The sequence below is a fragment of the Mercenaria mercenaria genome, chromosome 15 (assembly GCF_021730395.1).
Source record: "Mercenaria mercenaria strain notata chromosome 15, MADL_Memer_1, whole genome shotgun sequence".
NCBI lineage: Eukaryota > Metazoa > Mollusca > Bivalvia > Venerida > Veneridae > Mercenaria > Mercenaria mercenaria.
In genome coordinates, this window is record NC_069375.1 from 63,340,944 (window position 1) to 63,354,036 (window position 13,093).

Consider the following 13,093-nt stretch of genomic DNA (forward strand, 5'->3'; position numbering starts at 1 on the left):
TTCTGTTATGATCTGGAAGGAATTTGTGGTGCTAGTTGTTGCAAGACAATGTCTCACATTTTCATTGTTAAAACATGTATTAACGTCATTAATATGTATATTATTCACTTGCATCATTTCCAATCAACATTGTGGATCAACTGCTTTCAACAGAGGGAGATTTTGGTTGTGAGTGTTATCTGTAAAACCGTTTTTTTTTTGACATTTAGAGACTTTTTTCCCTCTTCCTTCAAAATATGCTTGCATTTGTTCTAACTATTTATACTCTTCTTGTCCTTTGACCGATTTGTCATATACAATATTATTAAAATACAGCATATGTATGCGCGACTGGTGGCGATGCTATGGCTGTGTTTTGGGTGTTCTGTGCTTCCTGGAAATTTGGATTATAATGGTCGGTCAGAAGCCACTATATTTTTCGTTGAGATTATAATCACTTAGTGAGAATGTTGAGTTGTGTAGATTGTTTTGCAACGATTTGTTGTAAGTCAATTTATAATTTTGGAGCTTGTTTAAAACTTGACCATCAGTCGTCTTTCTTTTGTATTAGTCTTACAAGATGTACCACTCTCTAACGGTAAATAATCTAATTAGATCATAATGGATCTTAGTCAGTTGAATACCTATCAATTATCACATCATACTGTAAAAGTCGAAAATGCTTCGTATTATCCCTCGCACAACAATAATAATTACCACAATGTTTATGATATCGTAATACGCAATTACTGCTGCCATATTTGACTGGGTCTCTCGTTGAAAACAGTAGTGTTTGTTTACAATGATGTTAACTACTGATGTTGTTTATCAATGGTTTCCACTGAGAACTCCACCGATATGAAACGGGCGGTGTTAATCTCAGCTGCCTATAAAAGAGAGACTAGTTTCCTTACAAGTACACTATTATTTAATTTTGACAAGTATCAGTGAAGTATACAGAGCCTATTCTTGTTTTCTTATACAGAGTATATCTCAATGTGAATGTAATATTCTATTCATAAGTATGTACTTGCCTATAATGAATGACAAAATAAGATATTTTTTAAACGTATCAGTATTTAAAACCTAGTATTTAAAACATTGTATTAAGCAGTCAGCCAAGAGAGCAACAAAGTGTTGTTGCCAGTTGTAGATGGTTGCTAAAGGCAGTTTTAAATTGGAACAAACCATCTGTTTCGAAAGTAAGCTGACTGGTAGGTTAGGTAAGCGGATGTTCAGGCAGGTTCATCTGTACTTATATATTACAGGTAATCATACTAATCAGCTTAAAATTAACTATTAGGCGCCTCCGTGGCCGAGTGGTTAAGGTCGCTGACTTCAAATAATTTGCCCCTCATCAATGTGGGTTCGAGCCTCACTCGGGGCGATGAATTCTTCATGTGTGGAAGCCATCCGTCTGGCTTACGGAAGGTCGGTGGTTCTACCCATGTACTCGCTCGTGATGAAATAATGCATGGAGGGGCAACTGGCGTCTTCTTTCACAATCAAAGCTGGAAAGTCGCCATATGATCTATAATTATGTCGGCGCTCCGTTAAACCCAGCAATAAAAAATAACTATAAAAATATTATATTATATTGTGCTATTTTTAACCTGTCAAATGTGCATACATTATACGCTCTATGCATTCGATATTATAATGTTCGGCCCAGCTTCAGTGCTATCCGTATGTTTTACGGAAAGAAAGTTTGGTTAAGTGTCCAGATTTTATTATTAGTATTGTAAGTGAAACATGTACTCCTCGTTCGTATCTGTGGCTCAGTGGTTACAGCACATGTCTCAAATGCTGATATAAATATATAAAAAAATACTTGTGAAAAACACAATGAAGGGAACATTGCATCAAATGTACATGTACAAAGTTTTTCTTGAAAAGCAAAACACCAAAGACTCTTAACGGTTTCGATCTTAAGACCTCCAGGTTTCAAGCTGTTGACGATGACCACTGAGCTATCGTGACTTGCGTACATGCGTATGCACGCTTTAAATATAAAGCATTTTAATTGCTGGTTACTTTCCGTATCATATACGGAATACACCGAAAATCAACCGAAGATTAAAATATTCTGTGCATCGCCCATCTAATCAATATGCATTTGACACTTCAATAAAATACTACAATAGTAAGCACACGAATACATATAGAAGTAGTGATATATATGATTAATACATATGCTTACAGAAACACAGTTCAAACGGGAAAATGGTACAGCTGGCAGTCGAGGTCCATTCATGATTTCATATAATGATAAGAGGTATACATCTCCGGTGTTGCAGGACAATAGAATTGCACTTAATTTAGATAATAAATCCAATTTGAAAGGTCTCTATCCTTTTTGTATCAAACGATTGCTGTGTTTTATAAGTGTTTAGTTAATTATGGTATAAGGTAGGTACATTTGACAAATTTGCAGATGCAAATAAAATCACCAAAAGCAATTAAAGAGGTAAAGAGGTAAGTAAAGATAGACATTCTTCAGAATATCACAAATATGTACCCTTAAGACCTGTAGCATTTGTGTTAGACTTTGGAACATAATTAGGGTAAGAAATATGATAACAATATATTATACGATTATAAATTAAAATTATACTAATCAGCTTATAGCTTATTATTAAAATATTATATCGTATTTTGTGGTGTTTGTGTGTGTGTGTGGTTTGTAGTTTATATAATAAGAAGTCTGGTTTTGCTCTGCAAGCGCACCATAAGAGGTGTACTTAAATTTAGATTAACATGTCCGATAGCTCTCCTTCTCCTTCTTGTATCGGATGACTGCTGCGTGTTGAAAATGGTTTGAGGGATTTACATATTTCAGAACTGTAGATGCAAATAAAATAACCCAAAAGCAATTTAAGAGATAATGTATAAAGTTCAGAATTTCACAAATGTGTACCCCTTAGACCTATAGTATTTATGTTGGATTTTAGGACATGTTTGGGGCAAGAGTAATGTTAGGCGAGCAACATATAGCGTTTTAATCTACCCAGTAGCGGCTTTGTCACTATCCGTTCTGTCCTCGCAAAATTGCTTTGTCTGTGTCTGTGTCTGTGCGTATGTGTGTGAGTATTTGTATACTGTTGACTTATAAATTTGTCTCATCTATGGCGGAATATAGTTCCATGAGATTTTTTAAAATGTTGTTGTTGATTCGAACCACAACACTCCTATATGATATTGATATGGACATTATCTGATTTATCTAGTTCTCTGTAATTCTGCTTACTCATTTCAGCTCAACTGTACGTGTAAAACGTGACAGATAAATACGATTTGATCCTGATAAGCCTGATAAGCCTATTACATCTACTTTATATATACCAATTAATTAAGTATGGAAAACAGTGATACCTAGTTCAGGAGATTATTTAGAGACAGTTACATTGAGTATTGATAAGAATGACCTTTTTAGCATGAACTGTTTTCTATATTTATTTGCATACCAGCTATTTGTTTCAACATGATCTAAACAAAACCTTTGCAAAAGGGGTTTCGTGTATTTAAGAACGGTTCAATGGTCAGTTATACGGAGCATGGTGAGTGGTGTTGCATTTTGTATTTAACTCTAAACCCTCGCTCGATCCAAATATTCTATTATGTTGTATTTTTAAGATTCTTCAGATATGTGACATGTGAATTTGTCTGCTCGTTCTGTACTTCTGAAAGTGCAATTTTATAATGTTCTGTTTTGTTCAGATATGTGATCTTAGAGTTGTAAACAATTATCTAGTGGAATTAAGGTCCTTGAATTGTACAAAAAAGTTGATGAGTTCATGAATATGAGGATCAGTGCAACCTCTTGTGATATGACGATAGTTCTTTTCTATATCTGTGTGATTATCATGTTAAGTCCCTTCACTTATTAAAATGTCAAAACAAACCACAGCAAATTAACGTCGCTGTTTACCAGATCTATACGCTCGTAATCAGTACTACCATCAACATCATTGTCACTAGCATCACCACTAGTATCATCGCCACCTCTTTCCAGGGGCGTCCGTGACCTTGTAGTGAATGTTGCTGACTTTAAATCACCTGCCTCCAGCGATATTGGTCCGAGCTTCACTTGGGACGCTGAATTCCTCATGTGAGGCAGCCATCCACGTGGCTTACGGAAGGTCCCTGGTTTCACCTAGGTGCCCGCAGGTGATGAAATAATGCACGGAGGGTCATCTAGGTTCTTCCTTCACTGTCAAAGCTGGAAAGTTGCCATATGATATGTAGTTGTGTCGGGGCGACATTAAACTCTAACCACCTCAAAAAAGAAAGAAAGAACAAAAAACTCCATCTGGCCAGCACTGTTATCAATACTATCACCATCACAACTAACACCATTACCCTCATTATCAACCTAAACACTACCATCACCAACATTTCTGGAATTATAACCGGCATGTGCGACGATTCACCATTACACTTCTTCATTGCAATCATTATCAACATCATTATCACCCAAAGAATTTTATTTCCATTCTAGCGGAATATATTAAGGTAGTGGATCCGAAATATCACTCGGCAATTTCCGTGTGATTACGTATTTCCTTTAGGCAATCATTCGGCATATTTCGGTCGTAACTATTGCTCATGGCTTACCTTAAAATCCGGAGAATTTGCCGATTGTCATTATGGGTACACCACCTTTTAAAAAGGAATATTGTGATGTGACATTTTGCAATCTACCAGTCGAATCTGTCTTTTATGAGATAAATAACAGACGTTAATGTTCATTTGTTAACTTAAAGCAAACAGGAAGTTACTGGACTAAAGTACAAATCTTCATTTAGAAACATCACATGCATCACGGACTCAATTATTTGTGTATGTATAAATATGAAATAATTGCTTCGAAATACAATTACGTTAATGGAACTTTAACAGCTAGACATTTTTTTCTGCTACCATTAACCGATTTCATTAAACATATTGGCGGATTCACCATGCATGTAAAAGCATCACATTAACGAACTGCGTATAATTTGCTTAAGCCTGTCTTATTTATTCTTAATGGACATATAGTTGTTTAGGAAAGAGCGTCTGACATGGCTTTGAGAGCATTGACACATTAATGAATATTCATAATACGGTATTTTAAATCCAAATTTGATATCAGAGAGTTCTGTTATTCTGTTGTCAAATCTCAAGCCTGTTAAAATAAAATTATATCACTTTACTATGACATTGTCGAAACACAAACTGAAATATTTAAATACGTAAACAAATATCATCAACACAATTTATCTCACCATATTCTAGTTCATGCTACTGTAATATTGTTCATATCATGTTTAGTACTCGTATATTTTTCCTTCTTCCGCCGCATAAAGTATTTTCTAACAATAGTGACTGATAATGTTTCGCAGAAATTTTCTATTAAGTTTCAAGAATATATTTATTCATTCTGCGAGACACGACCTGCTATTGCTTTAATGATCAGATCTGGTTTTCCAATACTTACAAACAAAAAACGAAAAAAACAATTTACGGTGAGTTTTTTGGTCTTTATTGCACTGCTGTCTCTGTTCGGAACATTGCACAGTAACTAATTGTTGCAAAACCACTGCATTTAGCGAAGGTATTTCATCTAGCGAAATCGTGTTGGTGCATGTGTTTAGAATTACCGGTAAATGCAAAATCACAACATACTTGTTACCTTAATTACCTTCACCCAACAAAATGAAAATATTATACCGTTTATCTTTTTAAATTAAAAAAAATATTCTTGGGCCGTTCCTTGAGAAAACCTTTATTAATGATATGATTTAAATGTTGCATAAAAAGTAGTTTAAAATACTTGAAAATCATTGTTTTTCTTATGTTCATGCAGAAAGAAGAAACTAGAAAGTATATTGCAATACAGTTATCTAAGGGAAATCATATTTTACAAATGTTATTTTTGTTGTCATGTGAACGGAAATTCCAAGGCACCAATACACAATGAAAATACAGAAGTGTATAGATAAAAGGCACATGATGTTACCAAACATATACGTTTAAGTTATTTTTCAGTAAAAGAATTTTAAACCCTTCCTAAATATTCCAGTATATAATATTTAGCAAATGATACGCATAATTTGTTGCATTGCTAACTCGAATAATTCATGCCACGCACGATGACGACAAATTGTTGTCATGACGTTCTTAAAGTAATGTCTCCAAAATTCCTTCAGTACATTACTTAAAAGCATTGTAACTCTTAAAATAGTGAAGATAATTATTTTATATTTTCAAATTTGAAAGGTAAAAGACTGTTCTTGGTGAATATTTTGATTGTTTTGTCACTAATACAGGAACCCGCCCGTTTAGCTCAGTAGGTAGAGCGTCGGTCTACGGATCGCGGGGTCGCGAGTTCGATCCTCGGGCGGGGCGTATGTTCTCCGTGACTATTTGATAAACGACACGGGTTGTCTGAAATCATTAGTCCCCCCCCTCTGATTCATGTGGGGAAGTTGGCAGTTACTTGCGGAGAACAGGTTTGTATGGTACAGAATCCAGGAACACTGGTTAGGTTAACTGCCCGCCGTTACATGACTGAAATACTGTTGAAAAACGCGTTAAACCCCAAAAACAAACAAAAAAACAAACCTAATACAGGGTTTTCTGGAAGGGCCCCTTTTTTATTAACACTGGTAAAAATCCGTGTCTTAAGTGGCTAACAAACTCAAACTTTCTTGATTCTTGTGGGGTTTGTTGAAAGCGACCTACGGAATACACAACAAAACAAAAAGTAAAAGTGCTTTTTAAAAATTTATTTGTATAGCTTTAAAATTTATCAGTTCTTAACACGTGTTATAGCAATACTATGCATGGGATACAAAAAAATCTATAAGAAGATCGGGAAGCATAGATTGAACCCAAAGCAAATAACAACAGACCGGTTTAACTGAGTCTATACAAGAGAGGTGATGAAATATGCAATACCGCTCACGCCTCACCTGGAAATAGGCTTAGGAGGAATTTTTTTTAATTCTATTAAAAAAACAAATGCACTCCATAATCCTTAATGACCTGAAAATATAACAACACTGAGTCAAAGTATGGGGAGACATTTTACTTCGCAAATTGTAGCCGGCCATAATACATGTATGCGGGGCGTTTGACTTTGCAAAAGGGAAAAGAAATACTAAGTTTACAGTTGAAGGAGTCTGTCTTCTTTAAAATTATTTTCGTTTGCAATAATATAATAAACGCGTCTTTAATTTTTGAAAAAATTGTCCGCTTTGTTTTAATGTTAAAGTCGTTTACTTCGAGCTTTATTCATTGGTCCAAAAACCATACTGCGACAATCATATTTTACAGCACTAAAATTTGCAAATTCTATTATTCAAATGTTTTAAAGGGTTTTACAAAACTAAAGCTTGTTGCACTTAGCTACGAAGAACAGAAGGTTAAACGTGTCACAGTTTAGAAAATTAAGATAGCAGCACACATTGAAATGTCATGTAGTTTTTATTTCTCGCCAGAAGTGTCACTTAATGTGCAAATAACAGAAAAATATGAGATATTGTAACTGTTCAAAGCATACTACAGAATTGAGAGCTCGCTGCTGCAAAACCCAAAGGGGCTATGGATGTTACAGGAAATCTTAAAAAGTAATCAAACAATTGATCTTCACTCAGAACGTAGATGAAATCGGTCAGATGTGAGGGTCATGTAAAAACGAATGGCTGATCATCATCCACGTGAAAATTTTCTTGACATGGTAATAATTCCTTAAGGATAATGTAAAAAATGTTTATTGCCTACAGACTTTACAGCATTATCAGTAACTGTTTCGAATTTATAATTCCCAACAAGCGTGAATTACTGTCGCCCTGTTAAGTAGCGGGCATAGGAAGCTATAAGGAAACCCTTTTAACATACCCTACTTTTCCTGCTTGCATATTTTTATCTACCAATGCTGAAGCAATCTATACCTAACACGGGTTTTAAATAGTTTTTATCGGATACAAGATTGAATGAAAGAACGAGAAAGAGAAAATGGTTATTTATATCACATTATTTCAGCATGTTTCATGCATTATATTATAATCGCAGTATGTGCAAAGGTATGTACTACCAAGTGGACAATTAGGATTTTTTATACAGTTTATGTATCAAATTTTGGAAACACAAAACGAGTATACATTTTTTACTATTGGTGATTTGTCGCGAGTAGGATAAATAAAAATCGACGCCATAGTATATACCATTATAAACTGCCCTTAGTTTAGATTGATTGTCCTATTTTTTAAGCAGATACAAGGATATAAACATAAGACATAATGTATAAATGTGTCTTTTAGTTTGCACGCCTAAAAAATTGTAAAAGGATAATAACTTTCATGCCGCCGAAAAAAAGAAGAAAAAGAACAAACACAAAAAACAACAACAACAAAGAGAAACTCTGGCCTGTATTGGTATCAATACAATGACCATCACAATTAACACCATTACCATCACCACAAACCTAAACACATCATCGCCAACTTTTTCTGGAATTTATAACCGGCATGATGTGCGACGATTCACCATTACACTTCCACATTCAATCATCATCAACATCATTATCACAGAAAAAACTTTTTTTCCTTTCTAGCGGAATTATTAAGGTAGTAGATCCGAAATATCATCGGTAATTTCCGTGTGATTACGTATTCTCTTTATCCCATTTGGGCATCGTAGGGTTTCGTAACAATGGCTCATAGCTTACCGAAAAAATCCGGATAATTGGCCGATTTTCATTACGGGTGCAGCACCTTAAATGAATACTGTGATGTGACCATTTTGTAGTCTACCAGTCGAATCTGTCTTTTTTTAGATAAATAACAAGTTATGTCATTGTTATTCAAATAAAAAAGGAAATTGATTGGACAAAAGAAAAAATATTTACTTGGAAACATTATAGCATCACGGACTCAATATTTGTGTACGTATTAAATTTATGAAATAATTGCTTCGGAAAACAATTACCTTAATAGAATTTTAACAACTAGACGTTTTAGCAACCATTAACTGATTTCATTATGGATATTGGAGATTCACCATGCATGTAAAAGCATCACATTAACGAACTGCGTATAACTTGCTTAAGCCTGCCTTATTATTTTTAATGGACATATAGTTGTTTAGGAAATTCGTCGGACATGCCTTTCAGAGCATTGACACATTAATGACTATTCATAATACGGTATTTACATCTAAATTCAATAGAAGATGTTGTTTTTTTTGTTGTCAAATCTCAAGCCTGTTTAAAAAATCATATCACTAAACTATGACATTGTCGGAAACACAACTGAAATAGTTTTAAAACATAAACATACGTCATCAACACATTTTATTAAACGAAATTGTAATCAGGCTACCGTAACATTGTTTATATCATGTGTAGTACTCGTAATTTTTCCCTTCTTTCGCCGCATTAAATATTTTCTTACAATAGAGACTGATAAAGTCTGGCAGAGGTTTTTATTAAGTTTCAAATAAATTTTTTCATTCGTAAGACACGATCTGCTATTGCTTTAATGATCAGATCTGGTTTTCCAATACTTACAAACATAAAACGAAAGAACAATTTACGGTGAGTTTTTTTGGTCTTTTTGCACTGCTGTCTCTGTCCGGGAAAATTGCAGAGTAACTAATTGTTGCAACACCACTGCATTTAGCGAAGGTATTTCATCTAGCGGAAATCGTGTTGGTGCATATGTTTTGAATTACTGGTAAATGCAAAATCACAACATACTTTCTACCTTAATTAACATCACCCAACAAATGAAAACATTATACCCTTTTAAATTAAAAAGACATTCTTGGGCCGTCATTGAGAAAACCTTTATTAATGATATGATTTAAATGTTGCATAAAAAGTAGTTTAAAGTACTTGAAAATCATTGTTTTTCTTATGTTCATGCAGAAATAAGAAACTAGAAAGTATATTGTAATACAGTTATCTAAGGGAAATCTAATTCTATCATATTTTACAAAGAAATGTTATTTGTGTTGTCATGTGAACGGAAATTCCAAAGCACCAATACACAATGAAAATACAGAGGTGTATAAATAAAGGCACATGAGTAACGAAACATATACGCTTAAGTTATTTTTCAGTAAAAGAAATTTTTAAAACCCCTTTCCCAAATATTCCATATAAAAATTTTGCAATGATACGCATAATTTGTTTCATTGCTAACACAAATAATTCATCCATGCACGATGATGACAAATTGTTGTCATGACGTTCTTAAAGTAATTCTGCAAAATGCCTTCAGTACGTTACTTTAAAAACATTGTAACTCTTAAAATATGAAGATAATTTTTTTTACTTTTCAAATTTGAAAAGGTTAAAAGACTGTTCTTGGTGAATGTTTTGATTTGTTTTGTCACTATACAGGGTTTCTCATGGAACGGCCTTTTTTTAACACTGGTAAAAAAATTTTGTCTAAGATGGCTATCAACTCAAACTTTCTTTATTCTTGTGAGGTTGTTGAAAGCGACTACGGAATACATAAAAAAAAAAAAAAAGTAAAAGTGCTATTTAAAAAATTTGAATAGCAAATTAAAAATTTATCAGTTCATACACGTTTATAGCAATACTATGCATGGGATACAATAAAATCTATCAAAAGATCTGGAAGCATAGATTGCAACCCACCAAATAACAACAACCGGGTTTAACTGATCTATACAAGAGAGGTGATGAAATATGCAATACCGCTCACGCCTCACCCTGGCATAGGCTTAGGAGGAATTCTTTAATTCTATTATAAAACAAAAGCACTCCATAATCCTTAATTTACCTGAAAATATAACAACACTGAGTCAAAGTATGGGGAGACATTTTACTTCGCAAATATGTAGCAGGGCCCGTACATACATGTATGCGCGCGTTGGGCTTTGCAGAAGGAAAAGAAATACTAAGTTTACAGTTGAAGGAATCTGTCTTCTTAAAATTTTCTTTCGTTTGCAATAATATAAAAAACCGTCTTTAATTTTGAAAAAAAAATTTTCCGCTTTGGGTTTTTAAAGTTAAAAATCCCTTTACTTCGAGCTTTATTCATTTGGCCATAACCATACTGCGACAATCATATTTACAGCACTCAAATGCAATTCTATTATTCAAAGTATTAAGGTTTTACTAAAACTAAAGCTTGTTGCACTTTGCTATGAAGAACAGAAGGTTAAAACGTGTTACAGTTTAGAAAATTAAGAATAGCAAGCACACATTGAAATGTCAAAGTAGTGTTTTATTTCTCGCCAGAAGGTCACTTAATGTGCAAATAACAGAAAAATATGAGATATTGTAAACTGTTCAAAAAAATACTACAGAATTTGAGAGGCTCGCTGCTAACCAAGGCATATGGAGTTACAGGAAAACTTAAAAAGTAATCAAACAATTTATCTTCATCCCGAACGTAGATGAAATCGGTCAGATGTGATGGTACATGTAAAAACGAAATGGCTGATCATCATCCCCACGTGAAAATTGTTCTTGACATGGTAATAATTCCTTAAGGAAATATAATAAATGTTTATTGCCTACAGACTTACAGCATTATCAGTAACTGTTTTCGAATTTATAATTCTCCAACAAACGTGAATTTACTGTCGTCTATTAAGTAGCTTTGGGATAGGGAAACTATAAGGAAAGCCATTTTTACATAGCTACTTTTCCCGTCTTGCATATTTTATCTATCAATGCTGAAGCAATCTATACCTAACATTGGTTGAAAAGTCTTTTATCAGATTTCAAGATTGAATGAAATGAACGAGAAAAGAAAAATGGTTATTTATATCACATTTTTTCAGCATGTTTCAGGTATTATATTATAATCGCAGTATGTGCAAAGGTATGTACTACCAAATGGACATTAGGATTTTTATACAGTTTATGTATCAAATTTTGGAAACACAAACCGAGTATACATTTTTACTTTTTGGGGATTTGTTTGCAGAGTAGGATAAATAAAATCGTACGCCCAAGTTATACCATTATAAACTGTCTTGTTTAGATTGAGTTGTCCTATTTTTTAAGCAGATACAAGGTATATAAACATAAGACAATAATATATAAATGTGTCATTTAGTTGCATGCCTAAAAAATTGTCAAAGGATAATAACTTTCATGCCGCCAAAAAAAAAGAAGAAAAAGAACAAACACAAAAAACAACAACAACAAAGAATAACATCTGGCCTGTATTGTTATCAATACAATGACCATCACAATTAACACCATTACCATCACCATCAAACCTAAACACTATCATCGCCAACATTTCTGGAATTATAACCGGCATGATTGTGCGACGATTCACCATTACACTTCCACATTTCAATCATCATCAACATCATCATCACAGAAAACACTTCTATTTCCATTCTAGCGGAATATATTAAGGCAGTAGATCCGAAATATCACTCGGTAATTTCCGTGTGATTACGTATTCTCTTTATGCAATTTGGCATCGTTCGGTCGTAACAATTGCTCATAGCTTACCGTAAAATCCGGATAATCGGCCGATTTTCATTACGGATGCAGTACCTTAAATGAATACTGTGATGTGACATTTTGTAGTCTACCAGTCGAATCTGTCTTTTTTTAGATAAATAACAAGTTAATGTCATTTGTTATTCAAATGAAAACAGGAAATTGATGGACTAAAGTAAAAATATTTACTTAGGAACATTATATGCATCACGGACTCAATAATTTGTGTACGTATTAATATGAAATAATTGCTTCGGAAAACAATTACCTTAATATAATTTTAACAACTAGACGTTTTATGCAACCATTAACTGATTTCATTAATGATATTGGCAGATTCACCATGCATGTAAAAGCATCACATTAACGAACTGCGTATAACTTGCTTAAGCCTGCCTTATTTATTCTTAATGGACATATAGTTGTTTAGGAAAATTCGTCTGACATGCCTTTCAGAGCATTGACACATTAATGACTATTCATAATACGGTATTTACATCTAAATTCAATAGAAGATGTTGTTATTTTGTTGTCAAATCTCAAGCCTGTTAAAATAAGTCATATCACTAAACTATGACATTGTCGGAACACAAACTGAAATAGTTGAAAACATAAACATACGTCATCAACACA